This window comes from Pongo abelii, chromosome 6, assembly GCF_028885655.2.
Source record: "Pongo abelii isolate AG06213 chromosome 6, NHGRI_mPonAbe1-v2.0_pri, whole genome shotgun sequence".
Lineage (NCBI taxonomy): Eukaryota > Metazoa > Chordata > Mammalia > Primates > Hominidae > Pongo > Pongo abelii.
The window spans coordinates 142,124,620-142,141,170 of NC_071991.2; the positions used below are offsets into that span (position 1 = coordinate 142,124,620).

Consider the following 16,551-nt stretch of genomic DNA (forward strand, 5'->3'; position numbering starts at 1 on the left):
TAAGAGACCCATCTCTTGGGCAAAGACACACATAGACTCAAAATAAAGGGATGAAGGAAAATTCACCAAGTAAGTGAAAAACAGAAAAAAACAGCGGTTGTAATAGCTGGAAAACCCCATTGTCTTAGCCCAAAAGCTTCTTAAGCTGATACGCAACTTCAGCAAAGTCTCAGGCAAAAATTGCTAGCATTCCTATAAACCAATAACAGGCAAACAGACAAGCAAATCATCAACAAGCTGCCATTCACTATTGCTCATAAGAGTGAACAGACAACCTACAGAATAGGAGAGAATTTCTGCAATCGATTCATCTGACAAAGGTCTAATATCCAGAGTCTACAAAGAACTTAAACAAATTTACAAGAAAAAAAACAACAACCCCACTAAAAAGTGGGCAAAGTACATCAACAGACACTTCTCAAAACAAGACATACATATGGCCAACAAACACATGAAAAAGAGCTCAACATCACTGGTCATTAGAGAAATGCAAATCAAAACCACAAAGAGATACCATCTTACCATCTCATGCCAGTTAGAATGGCTATTACTAAAAAGTGAAAAAACAACAGATGCTCATGAGGTCAAGGAGAAAAAGGAATGCACTGTTGGTGGGTGTGTAAATTAGTTCATCATTGTGGAAGACAGTGTGGCAATACTTCAAAGACCTAGAGGAAGAAATACTATTTGACCTGGCAATCCCATTATTAGGTATATATCCAAAGACATATAAATGGTTCTATTATAAAGATACATGCACACGTATGTTCACTGCAGCACTATTCACAATAGCAAAGACATGGAATCAACCTAAATGCCTGTCAATGATAGACTGGATAAAGAAAATGTGGTACATATACACCATGGAATACTATGCAGCCATAAAAGGGAATGAGATCATGTCCTCATGTCCTTTACAGGGACATGGATGGGGTTGGAAACCATTATCCTCAGCAAACTAACACAGGAACAGAAAATCAAACACTGCACGCTCTCACTTATAAGTGGGAGCTGAGTGATGAGAACATATGGACACATGGTGGGTAACAACACACACTGGAGCCTGTTGTTGGGGGGAGGGGAAGGAGAGCATCAGGAAGAATAGCTAATGGATGCTGGGCTTAATACCTAAGTGATGGGATGACCTGTGCAGCAAACCGCCATGGCACACATTTACCTATATAACAAACCTGCACATCCTACACACGAATCCCTGAACTTAAAATGAAAGTTGAAGAAAAAAAAAAAACAGCCCAATCAGACTAAGACATAGCTGACTTCTCATTCAATCACTTGTATTTACATGTGGCTAGCCATGCTACAATTTTTAAAGAGTGAGTGACTTTGCAGGATCTCTTAGCCCCAAAATAGGGCTTTGTATAATACTAATGTATTCAATAAAAGTTGTATAAGTAAACATTTCCTCTGGCTCTGAACATCAGGTCACTTCCCCTTCAGTCATTTGTTGTAATTATTTGTTTTCCAAAAGAGGCCAGAAGGGGTGAGAAGAATGAAAGGTAACCTACGAAGTTATTTTCCTAGAAGGACGTGGTAGCGGCAGTAGGGTAAAGTAGTGCCAGAAAATGCGATATATATATTTAGAAGAATCATGCTAACCCCTATGTAGTCCAGAGTGGAAGGTTTCATCTTTTCTGATTTACAAACATGAAAGAGTCAGTCCCAAAGTATATTTATAGGTTAATGCCAATTCTTCACCTTAACAAATATAAAAAGCTGGCTCACTGATAGTGAATTACTTTGTGTAATTTGTTTGCTTTATGCTTCTCTCTGTGATTCAGCTGAGACATAATCCACAGAATTCAATAAATACAGCTAGTGATTAATGCCATTAGGGTCACTAATAGGTTGTCTGCTCCTCCCAAGTTTTCCAAAGCAAAGAGTGATAAGCTGCCTAGCTACAGTTTCTGCTAGTACAGTATTTTTCATCTTGATTTTGCCTTTCCAATACAGCTTCCCTCACAGCAGGAACTAAAGCCTTACTTAAGAAAATGACACAAACACACAAAAAAAGAATTTCTTAAGGCATACACTTTCTTGGTGAAGTAAGTACTGTATTTTCTACCTTGGATAGTTTCTATCTTGCTGCTGCTATCCATTATATAGATGTATGAGTCACTGTCCTAAAAGACAGAGACTAGAGCATGGGTGGTTCTCTATGGTATTTAATACTGATCTCTGCATTATAGGAATCCAAAAGAATGCAGCCAGATGATAATGGCTTCGGTACAGGCCACCCAGAAATCATAAAATCATAAGATGACTATTATTAAAATTAAAAAGAATATTAGGAGAAACATTTAAAAGAAATACAAAAGACAAAGGGTGAGTATCCTTGTTCAAACAGAGTTGATCCCAATAGCTTATTAAACGAAAATAAAATCACATAGGAAAAATAAACTAGAAAAAAGACATGACACAAAAGGGAAGGAATTTAAATACCTTATATATAATCTTTAATCACACACACACACACACACACACACACACACACACACACGCGCGCGCACATATTTTCCAGCACCAAAGACTTCCATATTGCTAAATCTAATGGTCAATTATCCTATGTTACTTTACCCATCAGAAGTATATAACACAAATGATCACTCTGTATTCCTTCATTTTCTTTCATCATTTAAGGACCATGACCACAGTTTCCTGGTTTTCCCCCAACTCATGGGTTACTCCTGCTTTGTCCCTCGCAATTTTTAACACTGGAGTATTCCACAGCTCAGTATCTGTACTTATTTTCTCTTCTGTCTGCAGTCATTAGGTTATTTTCACTGTCTCATGGCCTTATATGGCTCTCTATATACTGACGACTCTGTATCCAACAACCTACTCAATGTGAGATGGATAAATAACTCAAACTTAAATCACTGAAACCACTACTCTTACAATCTCCCCAATCTCATCTAAGGAAAAATCATTCTTTTCTAGTTATTTAGTTCAAAATCCTTGACTTTTCTTGGAGTCATCCTTCACTTTTCTTTCCTGCACCTAGTAACTGAGTTGTCAGCCAGTTCTACAGGTGAAAATACATTCTCAATCTGGCTCTTTCTTTGCATCCTCCACGGTACAATCCTGAAAAAACAGCTGATGGCATGCTTCTGCTCAAAACTTTCCAATGACTTCCCATCTCATTCACAGTAAATCATCAATATTATCTACAAAGGAACTTTAAGATCTACCCTGTTATCTTTCTGATCACTCTCCTTCCTAGTAAGTTCCCCTCATTATCTCTACTTGTAGATTATTTGCACAATTATCCATAATTATTTCCTCCTCCCAATCTATACCCCTTTATAATGTGACTTTCCAGAATGTTTCATCACAAGCTATTAATATGCATCCCGTTACCCACCTCAAGAATTTGTATTAGACTTAAAACCTGCTTTCACTTTAAAAATGCAGTGGAAGTGACAGCACGGCAGTTAGGAATGGAGGCCTCAAGTGGAGCTGCAGCCTTCCCTTTGCTCTCTTGGAACCCTCCCCTGTTGCCATGAGCGTAATTCTGAGCATGCCTGATGGATGGAGGATGAGACTGGAGTCAGGTACAGCTTACAGACATCCAGCCTCTAAACATGTGAGTCCTTTCTACATGCTGACATCATCAACAAAACTGCCTACCAAACTGTGATATCATGATATAAGAGGAAATATACATTTGGTCTTCACCTCTGGTTTCTGATAAAAGAGTTGCCAAGACCCTTGGAATCTCTACAGTAATGGGTGTCTTTCAGTATCCTGATGAGATGACTGGTGGCTGGGGGCCTCTAGGAGAGTTTCAAGTTGGAGGCTGATTCCCAAGAAAGACAAAGGCATGATCAGAGTGTGGGACATTCACACCCACCACTCCCAGTGGAGCTACAGATTATGCTAATCACCGATGGCCAATGATGTAATCGATCATGCCCATGTAACAGAACCCCCATTTAAAAACCCTAAACAACGTGGTTCAGAGAGCTTTCAGGTTGGGGAACGTATCCACATGCTGGGAGGGTATGTATCCCAAATCCAAGGGGGACAGAAGCTCCTGCCCTAGGACTTCTCCAGATCCTACCCTCTGTACCACATCAGCTGGCTGTTCACATTCATCCTTTATAACATCCTTTTATAATAAATTGTCAACGTAAGTGCTTCCCTGAGTTCTGTGAGCCATTATAGCAAATTACCAAACATGAGGAGGGAGTTCTGGGGACCCACTAGTTGCAACTGGCATTTAAAGTGCGTGGCAATCTAGTAGGACTAAGTCCTTTACTTGTGTGTGTTGGAGGGTGGTGGTCTGTGCTTATTCTGAACAATGTCAGATTGAATTAAATTGTCGTACACCCAGTTGGTGGCAACAGACAACTGGCAAATTGTTTGATGTATAAAACCCAGACAGTTTGTGGCAGAAATGTTGTGAGTACAGAAAGTTTTCCTTTACCAACCCACGTAACTGGCACATGAATGAACCCACAAGATCTGCCTAGCTGACCTTAGACTTGTGAGTAAATAAATAAATCATTGTTTAAAGCCATTAATTTTGGGGGTAGCTTATGATGCAGCAAAAGCTAACTGATATTCTCATGTCTCAGGGCCTCTGCACAAGCATCCCCACTTCCTGGAAGGTTCTTCCTTTGGCTGAGCAAATGGCTTGCTTCTCCACCTCCTGCAGGTCTTAACTCAGAAGTCACTTGCTCAGTGAGGCTCTCTCCCTCACTTTAATTGCTAACAACCTACTGCAAAGCATGCTACCTCTTCTCCTGTGCTATTATTCTCTTTCTCACTAGTAACATACTTTATATTTTAATTATTTATCTTGCTTATTTCCTCTATGGAAAGTCAATGAAGTCAAGTATTTTGATCTCTGCTGCATCACAGGTGACTACAATAATGCCTGTTATACAGAATGACTCCATAATTAAAATACGCTAAAATAATAGTGGAATACGATTTCCTACATAATGTATCAATAAAACTTAAGTTAATAAAGCTAGCAAGAGCAGAGAGAAATGTAAATTGTCTTATACTGTTGATGAAGGTTAACTTAAGCACAAATGTTCTGGAAAGCAAGTTGTCAACTTAGACTTAAATACATTTTTTAAAATTTATAACTTCTGGACCATGTCTTAACTTCTGTGAAACTACTGCAAGTGTCAGAAACCCATACACTTATAATATTACTTAATGTTTTTATAATACTTAACAAAGTTTTATTTAGCAAAGATTTACTTATAAAAAACTTATAAGCTGTCTGGGTGCAGTGGCTTATGCCTGTAATCCCAGCACTTTGGGAGGCCAAAGTGGGTGGATCACCTAAGGTCAGGAGTTCCAGACCAGCCTGGCGAAACCCCATCTCTACTAAAAATACAAAAATTAGCCGGGCGTGGTGGCGCACGTCTATAGTCCCAGCTACTTGGGAGGCTGAAGCAGGAGAATCATTTGAACCCGGGAGGCAGAGGTTGTAGTGAGCCAAGATTGCGCCACTGCACTTCAGCCTGGGCGACAAAGTGAGACTCTGTCTCCAAAAAAAAAAAAAAAAAAAGAAACAACTTATGAGCTACGTAACTTTCTGATATATGGAGAATGGTAGAGAGATAAAAATGTAACAAAATTTATATATAATGACTTGGTAGCATGTTCATAACATAATGTTAAAAACAGGCATGATATAAAGCAATGTATAGATAAAAATCTGTATTTGATTACATGTACACACATACACTGAGCAATAAACATACAAAAATGTAAAATTGAAAAAAATTATATATGTAAAAATATTAACAGAAGTTATCTATAGAAGTGGGATTTTAGGTTATTTCAAATTTTTTCTTTATGTCTTCCTCTGTTTCCCAAATTCATTATAATAATTCTACGTCCATAGGTGGGGGAAAAGTTAGAGGTGATAGCGGAGAATTTGCCTTTTAAAATATATAAAGTTTAAAAGAAAGGTAAATACTAAATGATACAAATTCGAGGTGTTTAATTTATCTTTATATATTTTGTAATTATGACTGCATCAAAAATTACTTGAATATGGTTTTATTTAAAATTGAACAAATAAGCTCAATTAAAATAAATCAGTTCAGATTTCTGCCACACAATTTGGCTAAAATCTCACTTTGATAATCCTTGCCTCCTGTATCCTAACTTGATTGCATCCTATTAAAAGCATTAGAGGGCATCAGTGTAATGCATGATCACTAACTCTCTCCTTCCACATCAGAATTAAGCTTTGGCGAGCAACTGCCACATGGAGAAAAGTCGCTGGGAAAGCCCTATTACTGCTAATAGGAATCATAAGACCACACTATTATGCAAAAATGTTCTTTTTACTGACTGATAAAATGCCAAGATGACACAAACTGGAGTTGTTTTTCTTGTTCCTAACACATGGAACAGCTCTCCAGTTACTAATAACCAACTAATGTATAGTCAAGCAGGAAAAAAAATTGAATATACACTAGAGGCCGCTAGTGATAAATAAGTGAATTTTGCATGAAGTGGAAAAAAAATGATGCTAGCTCTACAAAGAAAACTGCATCCTAAGCTTCTAAGCTTCAGCTGCCCTTTTAACTACTGTGTTGGAAGTCAGAAAGCAATTTTTTCTTAATTATTTCTCGCCTTAAATATTTTTTAATAAAATAACTAAATCTGGGAAATTTTCATCTTGGGAAATTTTGTAAAAATTTATTATTATTGTATATTTAAATTAAAGCTTTACCTTTAAGTAATGAAACCTTTTTATATATTACAAAATTAGAAAAATAATGTTATTCTCTCACTTAGTTGTCACAAAGACACAAACCAACCAAAGAAAGCTCTATGTTGTAAAATATAAGCTTGTCTTGGTAATATTTCATTTAGAGGGGGGAAATATTTTTAAATGCAAAAGATATCTACAAAAAATTTACAACCCTCTCCCCGGAAAGTTATGAATCATAAGAGTAAAATTTTAAAGTTTACTTGGAAACAAATGTAACATGAATTCAGAAAACAAGAATCTTTTGATTTAAAAAAACTGTATAAAACTAAAGAGGAATTACACTTCCTATTATACTTTTTTTAAATTTGAAAAGAATGTTATTAAATTTCTCAGAATACACGAGAGGCATTTTTGTCACTTATTTGCATGACAGATGACCATTTAATTCCCTTTCACTGTCATTAGATAGTGAGGAATAAAAACAGTTCCCAACCAGGGGCATTTTATACCCCAGTAAGTTAGGGATGTGTGTGGGGAGGGAGAAGTAAGGAGGAGATTAATAAAGACCATTAGACTATCCTAGGACATGGAGACAGCACAGGCAGCAGAGAAAAGATGCTGTTGATGTATACGCATGAGGATTCTTTTTGGGTTTTTTTTGTTTGTATTTATAGTTGGCTGGTCCCACTTAGGTGTGCAGAAACTAGCACGGTCTCAATCTTGACAGGAGGCAAATCCCACTCCAGAAACAAACACAACCACTAGAAACAAGGACATGGGCAGATATTCTCTCAGAACCACCTCAACTCAGTTGAACACCATATTACACTAGAAAAGAGACACAGTTAGGAATTCACCTGTAGTACACCCAGTGGCCAGCTCACAGGTGGCTAAGTGCAAGTCCTAACTTGTTCTTAGAGTGTAAGCATAGCTGCGGATCTGGCTTCCAGCTTCCCTTGATTCCTAAATGTTTCCCAAGCCTCCCAATTCCTGCATATTCCCCCAGCCTTCCCACTTTCTCTATTCATTGTATCACTTTTGATTTTTGTTTACACTGGCCAGAGTTCTTGTTCTTTATAACTAAAAACCCACACGAATACAAAAAGTTAACTAAGAAGAGTTAACAGAAGAGATTTTGGTATCCGTCTCTGATTCTCCTCTCGAATAAAAATAATCTTAAGAATTACCTTTTTGTGTCGGAAACACACATTCATACTGCAGTCTATGACCGTAGGCTATACGAAGTTTTGATGAGTATTTCTAATCATTCTTTAATAACTCTTAAGCACATAGTTAAGAACTAATTGCTGGGGATGAGACAGTAAAAATGCTAGAGAAATGTATGCTTTCACTGAGGTTACAGGCTGCTGGGAATACGCAAATAGGTGATTCTAATATGTTGTGATAAATGTTTGATAATGGAAGTGCTGGATAAGAGAACTTCAAGGACAAATTACATAAGAGAGATGCAGAATACTAATGTAACATAACCTGGTAAGGTAAGAAATCTAGCCATGAAACACCCTTAGTTTATTTAGGATTTGTCACCTACTTGCTTAATTGAATATGTGGGGAAATTATCTTCAGGATGAATTGTCTAAAAGGAGTAACGCTGGTTAGTTAAAAATATTTACTTATCATCTATTAGTTATCAAACCTGATCCTAGCTGCTAGGATTATTTCCAAAGATGAATAAAACAAGAACAGGGAATTTTTCCCAATTAAATAGAAGCACCCATGGATAATTTCAACATCATGTGGCATTACGGTGAAGGGCTGCTTAGATAATTCATTCCTAACTTGGGTGTGTGGAAACTAAGACTTCTGGGGAGACAAAACACATGGGGCTGAGTTTTGAAAGATAATGATGCAAAACACATGCAAGAAAGCAGGAGGCTTTTAGAAATGAATTACATAGTGTTCTGTAAAAAACAATACAAAACTCCATTTGTACCTAAAACGTGCTCCTTGATATTTCCAAGAGCACTCCGATGGTTTGAAAATAACAGGCTTTCTTCAACATTTAGATGGCACAAATATTTTAAATAATCTTTTAAACAGTGTTAATGCATACACATCTTCTCCCCCACATTGCTCCTCTAGCCCTGGGTATCACACCCAGGTGTCAGCACCCCTACATGACACCCAGCAGAAACAGATAGAACCTGACATCCAAGGTGAAAAGAAAGTGTTCCCTGGTCTAAGCCCTGTAGAGAGGGACAGCACCATCTTCCCTGTAGTCTAAGCAGAAGCACTGTTAGTCTCATTCAACAAAAGTACTCCTTGCAATTCAAAATCAGGATTTAGAGGAGTCAGCATTTTTAATATTTATGATTTTTTATTTTAGTTCCTTTCAGTCTAGTCATTCATATACTAAATGTCCTCTTATTCACCATTTAAGTTCCCTTCCTCTGACTTTCTCTAGCTCTCTTCTACTTCTAAAAGCTAATAATAGCCAAAGTTAACTATAGTGTAGTTAAGTATATTGCATATAATGTACACACACATACAATGACTTTTTTCTTAGTGTGGTATAATACCTTCTGTTGTATTTTAAATGCCCTCGCTGAGATTCTTCAGCATATTCTTGACCTTGCTGGCTACAGAAGCAAAACTGAAGTCTTTAAGGAATACACCTCAAACAACTCTCAGATTCCTAACCCCACATTGCAAGTGATAGTTCAGTGCTCATCTTTGTGTAATTGCCGTTTGGATATTTTCCCGTAAAATTTATTCACTAGCCCTTGCTTAAATTGAATTCCAGCTGTCACTTCTGTTCCCCAACAATTGGAAGACTGTGGATAGCTCAGTTGCAATCCTATCATCAACTAAAATGTCCTGCCCTATAGTGATGTGTCAACAAATAATATAAGCCATCTTGCCTAGTGTTGGAGTTATTCTGTTTGCTCTCGGCCCAATAATACAAATCCCAACTCTTAATAACAAGAAAACCACGCAGGAAGAATCCGAGGGTGTATTTGCAAGAAGACATGTATGTGTAATCACATAAGTGTGTGTGAAAAATCAGACAGGGACCATTCCAAACTTTTTAAGAAACAATTTTGTTTGTGTGGTATTATGTGATTACTTTCAACCATCACTTCTTAACTCATTGATCTAAAAATCTATTGAAAATATGTCTAAAACGTGACAAGAAAACATGAGTTGTTACATTAACAATCACTAAAACAATTCAACTTTTTTTTAAAAAAAGTAAAATTTAAAAAGCCACATGTTACTCAAAACTTTTGACAAATGATCTAGCATTCTCTAAAAAATTACTGGAAGATCATTTATTTCTGAAGACTCCATCTACAGTGCAGGAAGGGAAAAGGGTTCTGTCAGGAACATACTTTATGAAATAGAATAGCCATAAAAAACAATGCCTCTGATTAAATTTAGTTGTAAACTGACTTCCTGCAGCTGCTTAAAATGGTCTCGCTCTGAAAATTTATTTTGAGTTCATGCATGATCTGAGAAACACAGCACCTTCGCATACACATTCCTCCTTCCTCTAACACTCCAAAATGATTCATAGCTATGCATGGATAATTTTGAGACCTCTGATTTATAGCATTTGAAAACGAACAGACTAAAATATATTACTAAACTAATCTAATCAATAATTTAAGACAAATATGCCTTCACAGTTTGTTGTGTAAGGTTCTTTAATACCAAGACTTCTGTTGTAAATTATCTTTTAAATGCACTAATCATTTTTACCTTTCATCATTTTGATTCAAAGACCTGATAATGTTGACATGCTTACAGAGCTTGGTAATTTGATTGCATAAATACTTTTTAATGGAAATTTGCTGAAGCAAATGACTAATCATTGCTAAGGCTAGGCTTATAAGAATCAACTGAACCAAAGATCTTTGGTTCATATTTGTTTCCTTTCTGCATATGTTAAAGCATATAGAAATTACATGTTTTGACTGTTCCATGAGAGGCTTGAAAAGCAGTAAAAAAATCACAATCAGTGAGAAAACTAGTCATAGAGAGACTGAAATCAACTGCCACATATATTGGAGGTTATCAAGACCATAACTTATGCTCAGATACTTGACACCAACTTATTTCACACTGATTTCATGTTTATTGTCGTTCCTTTAAAAACAGAACTGAACAAGCTTTTACATACTTTTTACTAAGATACAGCAAATATAGACCTTACATATAAGTCTTTACTACTATTTTATATAATGTCTGGGATTGAATTGAAAACATTGAGAATTTTGCTTGGTTCCAACTAAAAGAACATGTATTCCAAAGAAGCACATAAAAAAATGACAACAAATTTCAACAAAAAGGCAAGTTTTAGAAATCAGGTTCATCAACTGTGTAAAATAAAGAAAGAAAATTGTGGTGTACCCATATACTGGAACACTACTCAACAGTAAAAAGGAACAAAGTACATAAAATAACATAATAAATACATAAAATACATGGATGAATAAAATACATAAAATAACACAGATGAATCTCAAAAGCATATGATAAGTGAAAAATGACAGAAAAGACAACAAATTGTGTGATTTCATTTGTATGACATTCTGTAAGTCTACAGGGGACACGGTGTGGGAGGAGGTGAATGACGGCAAAGCAGGAGGTAGGAACTTTTTGGAATGATGGATGTGTTTTAATCTTGACTGTGGTGGTGGGTACGCAACTATATAACACTTCAAAAATAATCGAACTGTGTGTTTAAAATGGATGAATTTTGTTGTATGAAATTATAGCTGAACAAAGTGGATTTAAAACAAATCAGATGTCAAACACTACCTTCCTATATGCCAACCACTATCTGAAAAATGCTTACAACCTTTCTGAAAAGTAATACAATTATTACATTCAGAATAGTTAAGTATGACAAAAATATTTACAACTATGGCCTAAAACTACATCAGGTACACACTGAACTATTCAACAATTTATCATCACAGCTTTTAAGAGCCATGCTCCATCCTCTTGATTTATCCAGATCTTCTGTAATCAGCCACAGTAATGTTACCTCATCAAGATTTCTCCGAATACTCCAAAAGAAAGTGATCTCTTCCTGAAATGTCATAGATGAAGAAACTACAGCCCAAGAAGTTAAATTACTTGCTAAAAGTAATGAAGTGGCAGAATCTGATTTTGAACCTTAATCTAACTCTCTGACTACATAATGTCCATTCTGGAGGCTGCTGCTACCTGCAGTGAAATAAAATGAATTGTTCAAAGTTACTCACAGAAAGCCAGACTTAGACTGTCATTGATTCCTTCAAGAGTAATCAGATACTTGCTACCAGATGCCTGGATTAATTGTATTGATAAAGGCTTTAGAAGCTAATTCTTTTTTTTTTTTTTTTTTTTTGAGACGGAGTCTCGCTCTGTCGCCCAGGCTGGAGTACAGTGGCGTGATCTCGGCTCACTGCAAGCTCCACCTCCCGGGTTCATGCCATTCTCCTGCCTCAGCCTCCCAAGTAGCTGGGACTACAGGCACCTGCCACCATGCCTGGCTAATTTTTTGTATTTTTAGTAGGGACGGGGTTTCACCGTGTTAGCCAGGATGGTCTCGACCTCCTGACCTCGTGATCCACCCGCCTTGGCCTCCCAAAGTGCTGGGATTACAGGCATGAGCCACCACGCATGGCCTAGAAGCTAATTCTTAAGAGCTATCCTCCCACATTATTCAGTTATTTTAATTATATTTTCAACTTCATTTAGCTGGGGCACAAATAGTTGTAGAGTTAGAATTACAATAGTTGTTCCCGTCACACTTGATTAATCTAAAAAGTAGATTGATCTGATGAGTAAGTTGCATGATTATATAAAGCTCAAAGACCGAAACTGTAACTGTGGGAAAATTAATGAAGTGACAGGAAAAAGAGATCAGGAATGTATTTTGCTTTACGGTTTAAATAGGCCCTCATCATCCTGCCATTGGTAATGAGTGTTTAATTACGTGGTCATTTCCATGAATGCAAGGAATTTTTGTTAGGTGCTCATATTTAAACAGAAAGGAAACTCCTAAACATTAGAGCTAACCTTGAACAATGTTTATATAAAGATACTCTCCTGTAGAACTTTCCATTCAGGATTCTATATTCATTAATTACTCTGAGAAAACTAACCTAAAAACAACCCTCCCCACATTTCAGATATCCTACACACAATATTAAAGATATAGCAACTTCTTAGACTGTTATGCTGATGAGTCTGAGAATCTCTAAGTACCACAAAATCACAAATAAATAAAAAACCCTCACATTTAGCACTGATATTCATGGTACATATTGCTCTCAAAATACCAATGAATTCAAAGGCAAGGACCTTAGTTCCAGGATAAAAGATTCATTTAGACAGGAATTAGAATGCAACGTAACATAAGATATTCTGGAAATAAGTGAGATATACACTACACATGACTTTAGACAAAAATGCACAATCTTTTTAGACATAAGCCATTTCTGGCTTATAATACTAACAAGATATATAATTATCGAAAGTTTCTTTAACAAAAAGATACTTCCAATAGCTGGTATTGTATCTTAGAAATCCTTGACTTAACAAAACTCAGTCTTACATCTCTGCTAACATATCAACGGAAAATCAGGAATTCAATAAATTCTCAAATGCTCATTAGTGTAGTAGATATGAAGCATATAAAGATGATTAATTATGATTGCTGCCTTCCAGGAGTTTACCACCTAGTGAAGAAGATACATCTACCCATAGCTAAATCACAAGATAAAATAAGAAAGTAAATAATTACAAAGTATTATGCAAAGTTAAAGGGCAATAGATCACTAGAAATTTACAACCTAGTAAAGAATATAAGTCTTTACAGCTTTAAATCAAGGTAAAATGTGAATGTAACATTGTGATTTAAGAGTATTATTACAGTGTAGGAAATGCCAAATCACTTCAGGCTGGAAGGGAAGAGGAGCCCTCCTGGAGTACATGGTGTGTTAGTTGAACACTGATGCATGGATACGACTGCTACAAAACATGCTAGCACATGCGCTAAAACCACCTAAGAATGAGTACAGCATAGGATCTACCATCACTGATTATTTTGAATGGCTGCACAATTGTAATGGACTATGAGTGGGACTAATGTGTACAAGATCAGCCATGAGAAAGGGCCTGAGCAAAGGCAGAGAGGAGAAAGCGCATGGCAAATTTAGGACAGTGAGCAGCTCTGCTTGACCAGAATACAAAGGAAGAAATTGGACATGCCTAAAAAGATAACCCTGCATCTCAAGGTAGTTAATTTAGATTTCATCCAGGAGACAAAGGAGAATCTCCCTGCCTCTCCCCAGTCGCTACAAATGCACACACATATGTATACCTCACATGCTCTGTGGTCCCAATCTTTTACAGCCCATTAGGATCCTCAGAATATTTTCTAATACCTTCACTCTGATCTAACTGTCCTTGCTCCATGTCTTCCTTTGTTACAGAATCTATCACAATGAACTAGAATTTTCTCTTTATGTCATATAATCTATCACACTGAATGGCACCAGGGAGCTTATGTTTACTGAGCTTGCATCCACTTAACAAGTAACTACAGAAAAATTAATCATATGTCCTACTGTCCCACAGGTCAGAACCAATAGATATTAATGGATACATTGCAATTCACGATAAGAAAAAAATATTTAGGGCTTCTTTATCAAAACAAAACCTGATAAATGAAGAGAGGCTGCTTTCATAGTTGAAACAAAGACGTTTATGAAAGATGGAATGGCCTTGAGGACATTATGCTACATAAAATAAGCCAGTCACAGACAGACAAATGCTGCAAGATTATCTCATCTGAGGTATCTAAAATAGTCAAATTCATAGAATCAAACTGTAGAATGGGGTTGCCAGGGGTGGAGGAAAGTGAGAAATCAGGACTTACTAATCAATGGGCATAAATTTTCAGTTAAGCAAGATGAGTAAGTTCTGGAGATCTAATGTATAACATTTTATCTGTATTCAACAATATGTATTATACACAAAAATTTGTTAAGAGGTAGATCTCATGTTAAGTTTTGTTACCACAATTTAAAACAATTTTAATAAAGATGGTGTGCAAGCATTTCACACATCTAGTATAGAACTGGACCTAAGCTCACAGCTGTTTTTTTAATTAATAAAAGTGATAAATAAGAATTGTGTTACAAGCTATTATATATCAAATCATGAAATACCAATGGTCAATAAACACATGAAAAGATGTTCAATATCCTTAGGTATCAGAAAAATTTAAATTAAAATCACAAATTCCATTCACAAACACTAAATGGCTAAAATCAAAAAGATAAAAAAGAACAAATATTGGTGAGGATATGGAGCAATACAGACATTGCTCATGGAAATATAAAATGGTACAACAACTTTGGAAAAGTGAAATGCCAATTTCCAGAAAGTTAAATATATATTTACCCTGTTACCCAGAAACTTCATTCTTTGTACCTGCTTCCCAAAATTAAAACATGTTCACAGAAACCCTTGTATAAGAAGTGGCATGAACACATAATAGCCAAAAACTGGAAACAACCAAATGTACATCTGGTGAATAAACAAATGTAACTGTGGTATATTCATACAATAAAATACTACTAAGCAATAAAAAAGAACTACCAATACATGAATGAATTGCAAAAACATGTGAGCAAAAGAAAAAAGACACAAAATAATACATACTATATGATTTCTTTTGCTCGAAATTCAGTAATAGATTTTTTTAAGGTCTACAGTAACGGAAATCAAAAAGTAGTTGACTGGGGGTAAAAAACTGGATTATCAATCATGAGGGAATTTTCTGGGGCTAGAGAAATGTTCTCTCTCGTTTTGGATGGTGGATAAGAGGCTGTAAATAAATGTCTAACAAAACCCACGTAATTAAACATCTATGATATGCATTTTATTGTACATTAACTATGCCTAAAAATTATACATATATAATTTATATATGTGATTTATATAATATACATGATTTATATTTATATATGTGTGTATATATATAACCTTTATATATGTATATAAAGGTAACTTTTTAAAAAGAACATAGGATCTAACTTAAAGAAGTTTATATTGGCCAAAGATGAGACAATTTGAACACTGAAAACAATGATATCTGCACATCTGTAATAAAATGAAACCTGTCTAACATGTATAAGCCAAGAGTTTGGGAGCACTAATTCAGTATTGGGAAAGCAGGTAACAGAAGAACATTAATCACCTCTACTTCATAAACTATGTTTCCATTGTCTAATCTTGGACTTTCTGGGCTGCAGGATAAATGGGCACTATGTTTCTACTTGCTGATTATGGCCAAATCCAATACCCTTTTCTGAGTCTTCTTTTTACTATACACATCTCCCCGTGGGTCCCAGCAGCCTCACCCGCCACACTTCAACCTTCCCTTTCCGTCTGGGTCCATGAACGAGTAAAGGAGCCAGCAGGCCCAGGCAGGGGCCTGGAGCACACCCGGGTCCTCTTCAGGCTCTCCTAGGGCCCTGGCTCCATGAGGGACAGATGTGGACCTGAATGTCCAGCAGTACCCAGAAGCAGAGTGACACGGGGCCTGGGGCCTCACGCCCTGCCGCTCCTCAGCCTGAGCAGAGGAGAGAAGGTCGCATCACTGATTTTTCCCTCAGCTCTACTCCGCTGTAAACCTTGTTCCTCTGCTATTGTCTATATGTCTTCCTTCCTTCCATTCCAAATGTACAAATATTTTGTCTTCAACTGAAGATGATTCTTTAAAAATTCATGTTTTATCACGTAATTATGAGGCATTACATTGTACATATGGATGTTAAGTAAATAAATAAGAACAAGGCAAGTAGTGGTCCTCAAAG

General features: G+C 36.4%; 1 protein-coding gene across 4 annotated transcripts in view; it reads right to left on the reverse strand.

Moving 5' to 3' along the window:
• TPK1 (thiamin pyrophosphokinase 1) overlaps positions 1-16,551 on the reverse strand; it is a 386,905-nt gene that overhangs the window by 218,009 nt on the left and 152,345 nt on the right. The window lies entirely within an intron of this gene.